At 38.9% G+C, this 13,859-nt stretch overlaps 1 protein-coding gene across 1 annotated transcript in view; it reads right to left on the bottom strand.

Moving 5' to 3' along the window:
* The window catches only part of LOC131683868 (influenza virus NS1A-binding protein homolog), a 121,277-nt gene extending 117,775 nt beyond the window's left edge, over positions 1–3,502 (bottom strand). Inside the window, exon 1 of the mRNA XM_058966228.1 lies at positions 2,983–3,502. The gene's annotated coding sequence lies outside the window, so the exon portion shown is untranslated. The remainder of the gene's footprint in view (positions 1–2,982) is intronic.
* Positions 3,503–13,859: the final 10,357 nt, after the last annotated feature.

The following is a 13,859-nucleotide window of genomic DNA, read 5'->3' as shown; positions in this document are numbered from 1 at the left end:
TTATTTTTTGGTATTTCACCTCTTATGTAGAGCTTATTAATACCATAATGTGGTATTCAGTCACGGGTATAGAATACCTGAATTTAGTATTCCGCAATTATTTTCTTCTGCTCTAGTACGGTGATATCATAAATGAACTAAAGTTTGCAATTTTGACAATTCGCTTGTACTATTTAGATACATTTGGACAAAATCTTTGCGGCCACAAAATTTCTCGAATTCCATGTGAACAGTACTAGTAAACTGGAAAGAAAAGTGAGGTTAATTGTACCAGTAAAGAAACCTAATTGATAATTCCTCGTTTTGAATGTGCAACAATATGGAGTTTATTGAATATTGCCTATTTGTTTATTTCACTAAAATATCTGCGACAACAGTTGAGCTTAGGAAGTTACAACAATAGAATTTTTAAAAAAATCTATTTTTATTGGACTAAAACGTTCTTTAGTCTTGAAAATGATGTACCAAAAATGGAAGGCGACAGTAATAGCTAAGTGTTCAAATTTTCAATTCTACCGCAACGCCTCTTATACATACTCCGAGCGTACTGAAAACTTTATTCGCTTTTCTTGAAACCACATTTTTTGAGTTGGGCAAAAACAACGTTTTTACTAATGGCGCTCTTATTTATGTAAAATCAATATATTGAAAAATTCCTACATACGTATCGCTTGCCATTGTTATAAGGAATCGAAAACACTTTAGTTAGTTAGCTATATGTCAAAAATTATGGGAGATGAATTTCCGGCCGTGGACTCTGCGCGCTTGCGGGAAGCCACTATCTTATGACAAAATCACTTGGGTTTTTTGTATTCGACAACTAGTATTATAAATCCCATTTTACAAGATCTCGTTTCACCTTTTTATAGAGTAAAGAAAAATTTCCGGAAGATTTTTTTTCTACCACGTTCATTTTGTCACTGTACCCCAGTGGTACATGGCGGTAGTGCATCGTCTCATATATCTTGCTCGAATAGTAGAAATAAATTCGAAACAATCTATTCGATGAATAGTTAAGCCTAAACGCCAATAGTTCACTCTTTTGCACGGAACTTTTTGTTATTAATTTTTTTGTCCGAAGCTCAGAAATTGATATCAATGTACGCTCAATTCATTATGGGCCGAACAGATATGTATATTGACAAAACCATAACATCTAACATAATAGCACAGACAATAGTTTGATGGGCTCTAGCAGACGAACCAAATTGAATTCGAACAAATCCTTTCTTCAGCATATTTTTCTTATCTTAGAGATCCGAAATATGCAAAAAAAATTGTTTTAATTTGCACTGTCAGACCCCTTAAGGGAAGTTTAAGCTAAGTAGTCAGGAAAGATTATGAGGCTATACTGCCCATAATCGCAAGTCAGTCCCATGTCTATAGGGAATGCTATCAAACATGGGACAAATATGCGATTATGCGCTGTATATCTAGGGACTAAAGAAGAATACTTTAAGAGCTTCGATTTCTTAAAGAGAAAGAAAATACATGTCCTGATTTTATCAATGTCCTGGTTTTATCAGCTTAAAATTCACCAAGGGGCTGATAAAAACGGGTCTTTACTGTATTTCTGAATATTATTTATTTAAACCTAAACTTTTGAAAATATATGCATTCCCAAGTAGCTTGTACGAGTGGTTCCGGTTGGAGTTTGATTTTTTCTGGGCAGGGCAATGTAGCGGTGTAAAAGACGTGAAATAAATCGTGTCAAACCTTAAAACGTCATTGTGGAGTAAAATATGATGCCGTGTAGAATAAAAAACAAACATAAAAAGATATCATTTTTGACGCTGTTATTTGTAAGGTTTAGAAGACCCAAATTTACTTAACACATTTTCTCTGCCAAAAGATTATGATAGTACATCAATATTTATGATAGTAGATCAATTCGTCAAGTCTGTAATAATGGTATAAATTCTCTGAGTTTGCCAACTGTACATATTATTTATGCACACACATAAGTTATATGTGCGCATTGTTATGGTACCCAGTTTTGTGTTCCTTTTATGAAATGTGAATATAATATTAATATTTCTCGTGAATTCACACATCAAAGTTATGTGCCATCCAATAGTGTATATATGCTAATTGCAAAATTCTACATGTAAAATAGGTATTTCAAGTATATTTTTATCAGTTTTGTCTTTGTTCGCCACAAATTGAGATTAAATGAAGAATAAAATTCTCTTATTTCATAAACCGATAGAGCTCATATTTCTAAATATAACGATATATAGGATAAATTTTTGAAACCACAGGCTTTAATTTCTAGAAAAATGTAAACACGTCCTCGTTTGACACTATCGATCTTCCTTGACACATGGGTTAGCATTTTTGGCAGTTATCTCAGCAAAAGGATAGGGATCAAGGTAGTTCATTGGAAAATGTGGTCGCAATAATTTTTAAAAATCATTTTTATTTTTTATTTTGCGTACAAAAAAAGTTTGATTACGTATTATTAACGTTAGTTGCATCAGAAAAAAATCGAAAACAGCATTAGGCTTATCGACCCAATTGCCTACCGCAGAATTTAATTCCAATGCAAGTTGAAAACATCTAACACCAAATTTCCTGAAAATGTTATTATCCTTTTTAAAATCCTTGTTTAGCATTTTTGTAGTGTTGTATGCTTTTAGATGGTCTAGTTAACAGTATACTGATAGTAAAATTCTTCTTATCACATATACTACTGATTTTAATCACTTGATCTGGCAACCATGGTAGTTCATTTTTGCTAGACGCGTGGGATTTGCAGTGGTATAGGTGTATTGCAGTTACGCCTTGCTGGTATTGGAGATAGTAATTATTGCTAATATGTTATCACGGCCTATGGCTGGACCAAATTTGCATGGAGTAGGGGCTTGTTATCAAAGGTAGCAAAACAGCAGAATCATGTATGAAGCTAATATCCAACTTCCTCATTCCAATGCGAAGCTAAATTTCATATGCACATTTTTTTTGCAATCAATCTTCACTTACCTTTTCAAGTTTTTGCTCGCCGAGACGGCTGATATAAAAATGGCTTTCGCAGAAATAAAAAAAATCGGATGTAACAGAAAATTAAATAGCTTGCTCAAAATCCAGACTCCAGCGGCTGGGTTACTAAGATATTCACAACTTCATACTTTCACTTGGGCAAATAAGTTACGAATCGAGCTCGGAATCAGAACGTACCGGACACAATCTTTATACGTTTGCTCACACAACACCTCAAATGGCTACCAAAAATGCTTCGATGAAAAATAAAAATCACACCTTGGAAACACACGACACGGAAACCATTATCACACGGTGGGTGGATAATTTGGTCGAGAATCGGGGCGCTTAGCTACGATTAGGCCACTGAACAGTAAACGAGGTCGTTTTCTGCTTTTTCACACCAAAAACCAAACTACATGCGACGAGTGTCACGAAATTCAGCAGCAAAAACATGCACTGAAAAACGTAGCGAAAATGTGCTACCAGCGACGAGCCGAAGCGAACCACTGCGAATCGATGAATGAAACGCCGTGCTGCTGCGTTGTAAAAATACGGTTGTAACCGTTAACTACTACAAACAGCAACCGTATACTACAAGATCCGTTTGTTTTACAGCCATGATAGGCGATAGCATGGGAGAAAAGGACCCCTTACACAAGGCGCTAGTAATGTCACTTTTAATGATCGTGTAACGCCACTAATGATGGAATTCCCATACAATACAAATAATGTCATTACTAAGTAATGTCAGTTTTATTACGCGTGTAAGGACCCCTAAAAATATTGCGAAACTGTACATCAAATGCACGCGTTTTTCCCACGCTTGCTCGCACACCATCGTATCCGACCGGTTGTGTTCACTTCCTATGTTGCCTGCTGGTTGCGCATTTTTTGGTTTGCAGCTCGTACCCAGTTAAACTCATTCCGGAACCGGTTCGGATTTCTGAATGGAGTCATTATGGATTCCAAATCAAATGCAACAACCGATTCCGACTCAGAATCGGTTGTTGCATTTGATTTGGAATCCATACTGACTTCATTCAGGATTCCGAATCAAATTCTGAATGGTTTGACCGGGTATATTTCAAATATTAGGGCGTTGTAAACGATTTCAATTATGTTTAAAATAAAGAAACTTTGTGTATGCCAGAAACAGTGATGCAAATTTTCATATCCGAAATTTCAGTAAAATTTACACCAACCATGATTCAAATTATATACAAAATTGGAACCCAAAAAAATCGAAAAAAAATTTATTGAATATTCCGAAAGTACATGCTTTTGAAAATATCTGTGCGAAATTTCATCCAGATCGGAGTTGGTTCTTCCACGTATGAAGTTAACACAAAACTTTAAACGCAATTATTTCGGAACTAAGTCGTTTAGTACCGTTGCGGTGAATGTGATATCGCAAAAACTATTCATCCGATTTCATAATTTTTTTTTGAATTGTTTGAGTTTACATTCTCGTGTACTGGAACGGTTTTTTTTTCATCCAAAAAATTTTGATTCTTTGCCATGAATTTTTGTTTAAAATTTGGAACACTTAATTTTTTGGTTAACATCTTTTTTTGCAGGAAACATTTTTTTTATTGGGAAACTGATTCGTTCAAGTACACCACAATACATTTTTCTTCAATAATCTTTTTACGTTTTCGATTTCTTTTGCTAAATTTTCCGATCACCAATAATTACAAATCGCCCCATTTGAAGCAGTTCACCAAGTCTAAAACTGTTAGCTACTAAATCGCTGTTCGTTATTTTATAGATAAAGGTTTAAGAGCAAACCAAATACAGGCATGACTTAGACCGTAGTCTTATTACGCGCCACCCAGTGAATAATGGAAACCAATCAGAATGTCGCTGATAAAACTTTAACTTCTAGAATTATTATAATGATGGCCCCACCTCATTCCCACACAAAGGTGTTATCTCAACGATTTATCTAGAAGGCAAATTAATATAATTAAACGTTATCTTGCAGACCGATATTTTGAAACAAATCCCCCTGCAGAGTTAACATATTTGTCATAAAAAATTGTATAGCACCGAAAATACCGGTACTGGCTTTTGCTCAGTACCGGTATTACGGTACCAAAAATGGGTCGGTATTGCCGGGATTTCCGGTACCTACTTCCATATTCGAGAAAATATGTATAAAAAACTTCCGTAACCAATTGAATGAAATCCCGTTGAAACACTTTCGCTGTCGCTCCAGAATATTCCCAACTAGCGGTATAAGCTGTCAATATAGTCAAAAGGCTGTACTTTTGAATAATCCATTTGATTTTACACAAATCAATAGCTCGACATGGATGTTTACCCTGACATTTTTTATAGTAGACCAGTAGCTGAAACTGACGTAAAATTTAGAAATCAACTAAATTTGTGCAAATAGCCTTCTACGAGAAAAATATGCATACATATTAGACACGAACATTTTTATTCAGTTGACGTCGTTTTGCAATGGTCCATAGGAACTAAAAACGTTGAATATCTAGTATGACGACTTGGCATTTCAATTGTTTGTTTACCATTTATCTGACAGTCTCATTCCAATCGAGAATGAGTCGTTTCGATGGCCCAATAGACTTTTCTACGGCTCATGTCCGTGCACGCTACATGACACAAATACTACACCACTAGCTGGTGGAAAATAATAAACAAAGACGGCAAAAGCTAATGGGATTGTTTTCAACCAAGAATCCGCATTAGTGTTCGTGAGACCGGGCGACAAGAACTCAATGGTATCTTACGCGATTGAAATGAATTGACAGATACATGGTAAACGATTATGAGATGGCGAGTCTTTATTCAGAGATTCAGTCATATTAATAGGAATAACATGGATGAATCAAACGAGAAAGCTAGAAAAAAAAAATAGAATTTGATACTGCAAGTATACACTAAGTGGGTTATAATATGTTTGCAAAAATGTTAACAAGGCCAAAATATATTTCCGCCACGGGTCAAAATGAAATTTTGGTGGCGGAAAATTTTCTTAGTAAATTATATGTTTTTAAGATATCTGTATTGATGGTCAGATGTAAGCCGATGTTGTGCACGAGTATATTTACCAACCTTTGCAGTCTTTATATGTCTCTTTCTCATGTCCTAAAGTTGGCCAAAATACCATTTTTACCCTATATCGTCGCTCACTTTTCTACTTGTCGATATATGTATGCGTAAAAAATAACATAAAGCGAGCGAGCACGAAGATATCCGCAGCTTGCTTCGAGTAAATGACATCCAAGTTTCGAATCCGTCGTCCAATCACTTTCCTATCTACGAGCGAGTGTTTGTGCGCATTGCAACTGATCGAGCGAGAAAACACTTCAATGTAATGGCATACCCATGTATGTGTGGGAAGCTGTCCAAAATGTACGGACCGATGAGCGAAGATTTACGTCGTGCTTCATACAATTGACGAAGTTTGCCACGAAAGGATGCCATCTTAATGGAGAGCTCGCACCGAGCTTCTGAAATTCACGACAATATACACCATCCTAAAAACCACCAATATCCAGATTTAACTGCCCCTATCATTTTTCTTATCATTCTGAGAAGTGCCCTCTTCCGCCTAACGTACCCCAACGATGGTTTGATGCGACTCCAAGACGACAAAAAACATCTCTGTCGAATGACCCCAAAAACACGAGACCTAAAGCACAACAGCACACGCGCAACGTGGTGTGTTGCCGATCCGCATCTGAGCCGTACTATGAAATCGTCTGGAGGAACCCCTGCCGGCTAGAGGAAGACCGCCTGGCGTTCCAATACATGATGCATCCGTCCGAATCTGTAATCCTTACCGTTGATTCCCGATGCCGGAAACTGAAAGTTTATATCTCAACCAACCCCCCCCCCCCCCCCCCTGTCAGCCTTGTCCACCCTCTCTCCCCTGTCTCTCATTCACAGATGTGGGACTTCACCCCCTCCTCCCCCTTGAATATCTTCCCAAAACTTATGTGACCCCCTATCCTCTAGTTTTAGTTGATTAATATTTAATCTCGTTAAAAAATGCCCAACAGTACTACAACTTAAAAATAGCCCAAAATAATCCACCCTAATCTTAATACAATTGAACCCCTCCTTCTAGTTATTTTTAGTTAATAAGCTTGTAAAATGTTCCGCTTAGTTAATAAGTAATTGCTCCAACAATCTCCCTTCTAAAAATCTTAAAGTGCATTACTATACAAAGAACACACAAAATGACCCACCCCCTAATCTTACGAATATTACATTATACCCTCTATGTATAAGATGAAAATTTTTTAGTTTCATTATATAAAAGCAAAATAATATTGATATGTACGGTACAGTATCTACCAAGCGGATGAGACTGGTTTAATCTTATTTCACGACTATAGACTCCAGCACCGGCTCGGCCCTCCAATAAAAAACCGCCAGTATAACAACCTACATATTCTTCAAATTGTCGCTCCATCCAGCTAGACAGTCATTCCTCGCGACGAGGGATTCTAACGTGGAAAGTTTGAAAAGGAAAACCACGTGTGAGTGTAAGGTCACTGAGAGCAAGCAATCGTTTGGGCTACAGTCGTGTGTGGCTAGTTGCACAATCTATTAGGTTACTGCTCCAGAGCCCAGTAACCTTTAGACGGTATGCACAAGAAAGTGCATCTTGTTTCAGAAGCACATATAGGGTAAAAATGGTATTTTGGCCCACTTTAGAACATAGTTTTTAAATTTTGAGAATAAGGCATATAAAGACTGCAAAGGTTGGTAAATATACTCATGCACAACATCGGCTTACATCTGACCATCAATACAGATATCTTAAAAATGTATCATTTACTAAGAATCGCCCACTTCGTGTATACTTGCAGTAACAAGTTAAATTTGATTCTGTCTGGCCCTGGGGCTTTATTGTTACATGACAAGAGATCAAGTGAGAACTGCACCATCGAAAACGGTGTTTCGTTCGCGTTATCGTGAGGGGACGCAGAGCGGTAGATCTTCTGTGCCGGGGCGGAAACCGGACAAACCTTCTTGGCAAAATCGAATATCCAACGGTTTGAATATTCCACGCTCTCATTAGTACTGTTTCGGTTTCGTAAACGCCGGGCCTTGCCCCAAAGAGCGCTCATCGATGTTTCTCTCGTTTCGCCTGTCGACAAAACGGCACCAGTAGCTACGTTTTTTGGCATTCATCAAACTCTTCATGCGCGTTTTCGCCATCGCGTACTGTCGGTAGCTAGCTGGCAGCCCGTCGTCGCGAAAGGTCTTATACGCGGCGGCCTTCTCCACGTACACGTCTGAGCACTCTTTGTCCCACCATAGATTGGGAGGACGCCCGCGAGAGCTCGCGTTTGGTACGCATATAGTCTGAGCTTGAATCGCGATATCGAGAATCAAGCCAGCCAGGAGTCCGTACTCTTCCTCCGGAGGAAGCTCTTGTGTTGATTCTGCTTTTCCGGATATAGCGGATGCGTACCTCTTCCAATCAATATTTCGTGTGAGGTCATACGGTCATACGAAATATTGATTGTATTCGGCGGCCCTGAACCGTTAGCAATATTAATTACGATTGGCAGATGGTCGCTGCCGTGGGGATCAGAGACTACCTTCCACATGCAATCTAACCACAGCGATGTCGAGCAGAGGGACAGGACTAAGGCGCAAGAATCCGTGTCATTTCACCCGTGTTCAAAACGGTCATATTGAAGTTGTCGCAAAGCTCATGGCGTGAGGTAGATCGATCGTCATGAAGGCAACCCCATGCCGTACCGTGGGAGTTGAAGTCGACTAAAACTAGCCTCGGCGCGGGAGGAGTTCCGCAATATCGGAAAGCCATCGGTGGCTAACTGAGGCTCTAGGGGGATGTAGGTGGAAGCAAAGCAATTGCCTGTAATTCAGGTTTGGAAAGCGACAACTTCAATGCCTGGTGTCGAGGGGGGGGGGGGGGAAGTCGATTCGATTGAAAGAATACCACTTTTTGATCCCCAAAAGTACTCCTCCGTAAGTCTTCACGATCGAAGCGAACAATATTAAAATCGTGGTAGTGTAGGTCTATTTCTGAAGTAAGCTATGTCTCGCATCATACAAATGCATTGCATTTCAAGTTATTTAGTAAGATTTTAAAGGAATCGATTTTCTGGATAATGCTTCTGCAATTTCACTGTAGAACAGTGATTAAATCCGTGACCTCGTTCGATGAATTAGCCATCGAAGGCACAATCGCTGAAAGGAGGCGCGATTTCGCAGTGAACTGCATAAAAAATGTTTTAACTGCGGGGAGAAAGCTTATCAAGATGATTTTGAGAGGATCAGAAATATTTGGTGTTGTGAAAGAAACGGTCCACAGTGTCAGAGAAATTTATTAAGCCAGCGCTGGTTTCTTTCTCTGGTTGAGATATGGGAACAGTTGGGGTTTTTGAAGTTCCTGGAAGTGCTGGGAACTCCTTTTCTGAGCTCAGGTTTCTGAGACCGGGAGCGTCTTGCTTCGGTTTTGCACCAGTACTTCCTTGAGTAGTCATTTTAGGGGGGCCATGAAGAGACACCTTCTGTCCTTTACGACGAAGCTTGGAAAAGGAAATGTTCCTCCTTTTATATTGCTTCTAGGTACAGCAGAAGAAACTTAAAATAATACTTAACTTGTGTATGTAATGGTATCCAGACGGCTTACTAGAAGAACACTGCTTCACTGGTCACCAGGGTTACCATATTCACAGATTTTTCTGTAATGTCACAGATTTTTTTCACAATTTTTTATCACAGATTCTTTTTCACAGATGATAGATTTTTGGCATATTGATAAAAATTTCACAGATTTTCACAGATTTTTGGAAATATTGTGATTTTTCGCAGATTTTTTGGAAATTTATCACAGATTTTCACAGATTATTTTCCTGTTTTAGTCATCACAGATGGTAAAAAGATTTTTTTGGCCGAAACACAGATTTCAATGCGGCATCCCTGGGTCACTGGCCGGCTAACGGTACTCAGAAACAGAAACACAGATGAAAGGAAAAAAATACTGAAACCTCGACGAGGCGGAGAGTGCGCAAGATAACCTTGAACACGGATTAGCACTATTCTTTGACGCTATAGACTGCACGGACTGACAATAAAACACCTCTGTCTCGACCGAGCGCTCACAAACGAATGAAAAAAAATGTTGCATTTTTCCAAGCTCAACTGCAGTATTCTACTATTTCACTTCAGTGGAGAAAAAATTGGGTAAAAACTATTTTTTTCTACAGCAAGAATTTTTTTTCAATATCACATTTGAGCGTTGAGGGCACGAAATCTATAACTAGATCCTGAGTAAAACCCTAAGTACCCCTCCCCTTGTCCCATAAGAAAAGGAGTTCTTTTTTAGGAGGGGGAGGAAGTGTTTCGCTTTGCGTGAAGCGAAATAATCCAAACTTTTGTACATTATAGTGTATCATTGAAAAAAAATTCTGTAATTTTCCTATGCAAAAATATCGACAAGCGACTCAGTGACGAAGATTTTTGTAAAACGTCTCTAAAAAAACACGATTTGCGGTGTTAACTGCCATTCGAAAACTACATAACCGATTTATTTCAAACTTTGCATACACATTCTATGTAAAAAAAACCTAACCCCTACGTTGAGTTCTTGATATAATTTTTCAACTAAGGGGTTTTTTACTCATTTGAAATAAAATTTTCTAATTTAAAAAAGGGGTTTTTGACTGGCAGTTAACACCGCAAAACATGTTTATTTCAGAGACGTTCCACAAAAAGCTGCATTACCGAGTTGTTTGTCGATATTTTCGCATAGAAAAATACAGAATGTTATTGAAATGTACAAAAATTTTGTTCAGTTCGCTCCACGCAAAGTTGTTGTTAAAATTAAGTTTTTTTTTTGCGCTGAAAACCCTTTAACCCCCCCGTTAATCTGATGAGAACTAGTGAAATCGAAACATTTGGTTTTTCGGCCAGCTTAAAAATGAGCTCCTTTTCTTGCGGGACATCACGCTTGACTAGGGCTTTGCTCAGGAATACAAATCGTGTCTCCGTTTGTGGAGCTAGAGTCAATCCGGTGCTAGCTTTGTTCTGTAACTAAGCTAGTGTCGGATTCTGCCGAGATCAAGTCGAAACGAAAATTCCATAACTAATCTACACTGAAAAAAATCCAAACGTTAATTCTATTTTTTTCAAACCGCTTAAATTCATATGAAGAAGAAATGCTATTGTTATCACGCGCACACATACCTTCTATGTGTCAACTGTATAAACTATGTATGCACACACATAAGTTATATATGCATACTGTTATAGAATGGGTTTTTTTGTGCCTAATAGTTATGAAATGTAAATGTAAGATTAATATATTTGTAAATACACACATTAGGTTCATGTTCCAGCAAATAGTGTCTATATGCCTCCGTTAATTGCAAAAATCTATGTGTAAAATCAATAGGCATAACGCTTACTTTTTTTAGTGTAGGTATAGGTTTTGTACCCTTATGCGCAAATGTGGTTTTAAACAAATTTCTCCCTAGTGGAGAAAAATGAGTGTTTACCTAATTTTTCACCAGTAAGGAGAAATATAGTAGATTACTTATATTTATCTTATTATCTATAATATCGACTTACTTTTTTTATCCCTTTATGGGCGGCTAGGGCCGAGGGTGGCGGCTAGCGGGTTTCATACATCCTTGACCTGACGGACAAAGCTATGGTGCCTTGAACACAGGCAACGCAGATCCAAGGCCATCATTGAAATGATAAGTTCTGCGTTTGAGATGTACTTCCCCCGGTTGCCAGACGAATACCTGTAATTATTACCTGTTGCTTTGTATGTATGAATCTAATGTTCAGTCCTGAGTGGTGTATGTGTGGAAGGTGTGGTTTTTAGCGTTCGAGTCCAGGAGTGCATATCTGACTGGGTTAGCGTGGGCGTGTGTAATAGTGTGATCGCTAAAGGCTCGAGCATTTGAATGCCAGCGTGTCTCCAACTTTGCGTGCATAAATCCGATTTTAGATCCGTGTTGCCATTCGCACATTCACGTGTGTTCTCGAACGATCGCGCGCGGACCGTGAATCTAATAATTAATTTTCAGTGTATGGTAGAGGAACGTGTTGTCTAGTGAATATGAGCATCATTCTCGATCGGTCCAACTGAAGGCATGAGTCTAGGCTGATCGAGAGTAGAGAATTCCGAACGTAGCCGGTATATGATCGCGCGAGTGGTGGGTTAATGCTTGAGACCGCGGTTGTAAAGTTATAGGTGCTGAAAAGTTCACTTAAGTAAAGGGGTGTTGGCGAAATTGCGAGCGTAGGTGTGTGTGGATGATTGAAATTGTAATATAAGTTTGCGTTTTTGACCAGGTTTGTGTTATCGCGAAAGTTAGGGGCGTTTGCACGTTTTGGATGTGAGTGTATATGGGAGAATATGCAATTGACTGTGCTAGTGAGTATCAGTATGAACCCAACTCAAGATACAGTAATAAAAGGAAAAATAACATGCCGAATGTTTCTTTTTTTAGGTTACTAACCGTGCATTGAAGAATGCTCAAAAACTCTGAACTAGGCCCCGTCGAGTCCAGTCTGTCCGTCTCGTCCTGTCGTGTCTGGGGTTTCCAGGTTACATGCATTCAGCAGATGAGACTAGCTTATGTCAGCTTACTTGTGCACTTTTTTCGTAGAATCGAGGCGATCATCGAAATGATAGATCCTACGAGTGAGTGCACTTGGCCCAGTTACCTGTCAAGCATTTGTGTATTTGTGTGTGTGTGTGTGTTGAGATATGTGTGGAGCCTGTAAATAATATTTTAATACGAATAATATACTTCAAAATAAGAAATGTGTAATATACTACTTGCAGTTTGTTGATCGTTCCTACTTATCTGATTCCATCGAGTATGAGAATACATCTCAATTGTTCTAAAACCTGGCGACGTCCGATGGCAGAGAAGAATCATTGTTGGCAGCAATGTTGCTCTTCTTGGATGTATGAGCTCGAAAAGGTCATCACAAGAATATAACGCATGAGACCGAAAAAAAATTAAAAAAAAATAAAGAGAAGAGTTAGTATTGTTATTGAGTATTAATAATATGCCGATTTTTTTTCGAGAGTTGTCCTACTGGAACTGTAGAGCTAATTGATGTAATTAAGGCATGGGCCTAAACTTCTGGAATCGAGGATAGAGACTTCCGGACGCGAACGATTCATGAATGCGCGAGTGCGGGGGACTGTAGGTTCACGCTTGAGACTGCGTTTGAAAGATTACAAGTGCTGAGACGTTCATATTATCACCGGGATGTTATAATGTCTGGAAGAGAGTATAGATAGTAGTTGTGTGGATGGTCGTGAAGGGCTCAAGCATTTTTATATTTGTTTGTCGCGTGTATGTGACTTTGTGTGTATGCATTCGATTTTTATGAAGTTTAGTGGATATGAGCATTATATTTTTGATTGGTCCACCTGAAGGCATTGGACTTATGCTACTAGTGCCGAGAATAGGTGATTCCGGACGAAACCGATTCATGATCGCGCGAACACGGGCACTTGGAGGTTCACTCTCGAGACCGGGATTGTTACTTTATAAGTGCTAAACCATTTACTTAGTCATCAGGGTGTTATACTTTTTTCGTGGGTCTGGTCGTGCGTGGATGATCGCGAAGGACTCGAGCGTTTGTATGTGGACGTTTTTGTCGCGTGTGCGAGTATGTAACTTCGCGTGGGCACATTATTTTTATAAGCGTGTGGCCATTCGCATGTTCGCGTATTCTTCAACGATCGCACGTGGCCGTCTTGTCTAGTTTTTATTTCTATTGGTCCAACTAAAGTCATGGTTTTGGGCTGCTATGATCAAGGGCGGAGACTTCCGGACGTAACCGATTCATGATTGCGCGAGCTTAGGTTCCAACGTTCACCTAATCAA

The sequence above is a fragment of the Topomyia yanbarensis genome, chromosome 2 (assembly GCF_030247195.1).
Source record: "Topomyia yanbarensis strain Yona2022 chromosome 2, ASM3024719v1, whole genome shotgun sequence".
NCBI classification, from domain to species: Eukaryota; Metazoa; Arthropoda; class Insecta; order Diptera; family Culicidae; genus Topomyia; species Topomyia yanbarensis.
Note: the sequence above shows the minus strand (reverse complement) of the source record. Positions and strands in the feature narration are given on the sequence as shown.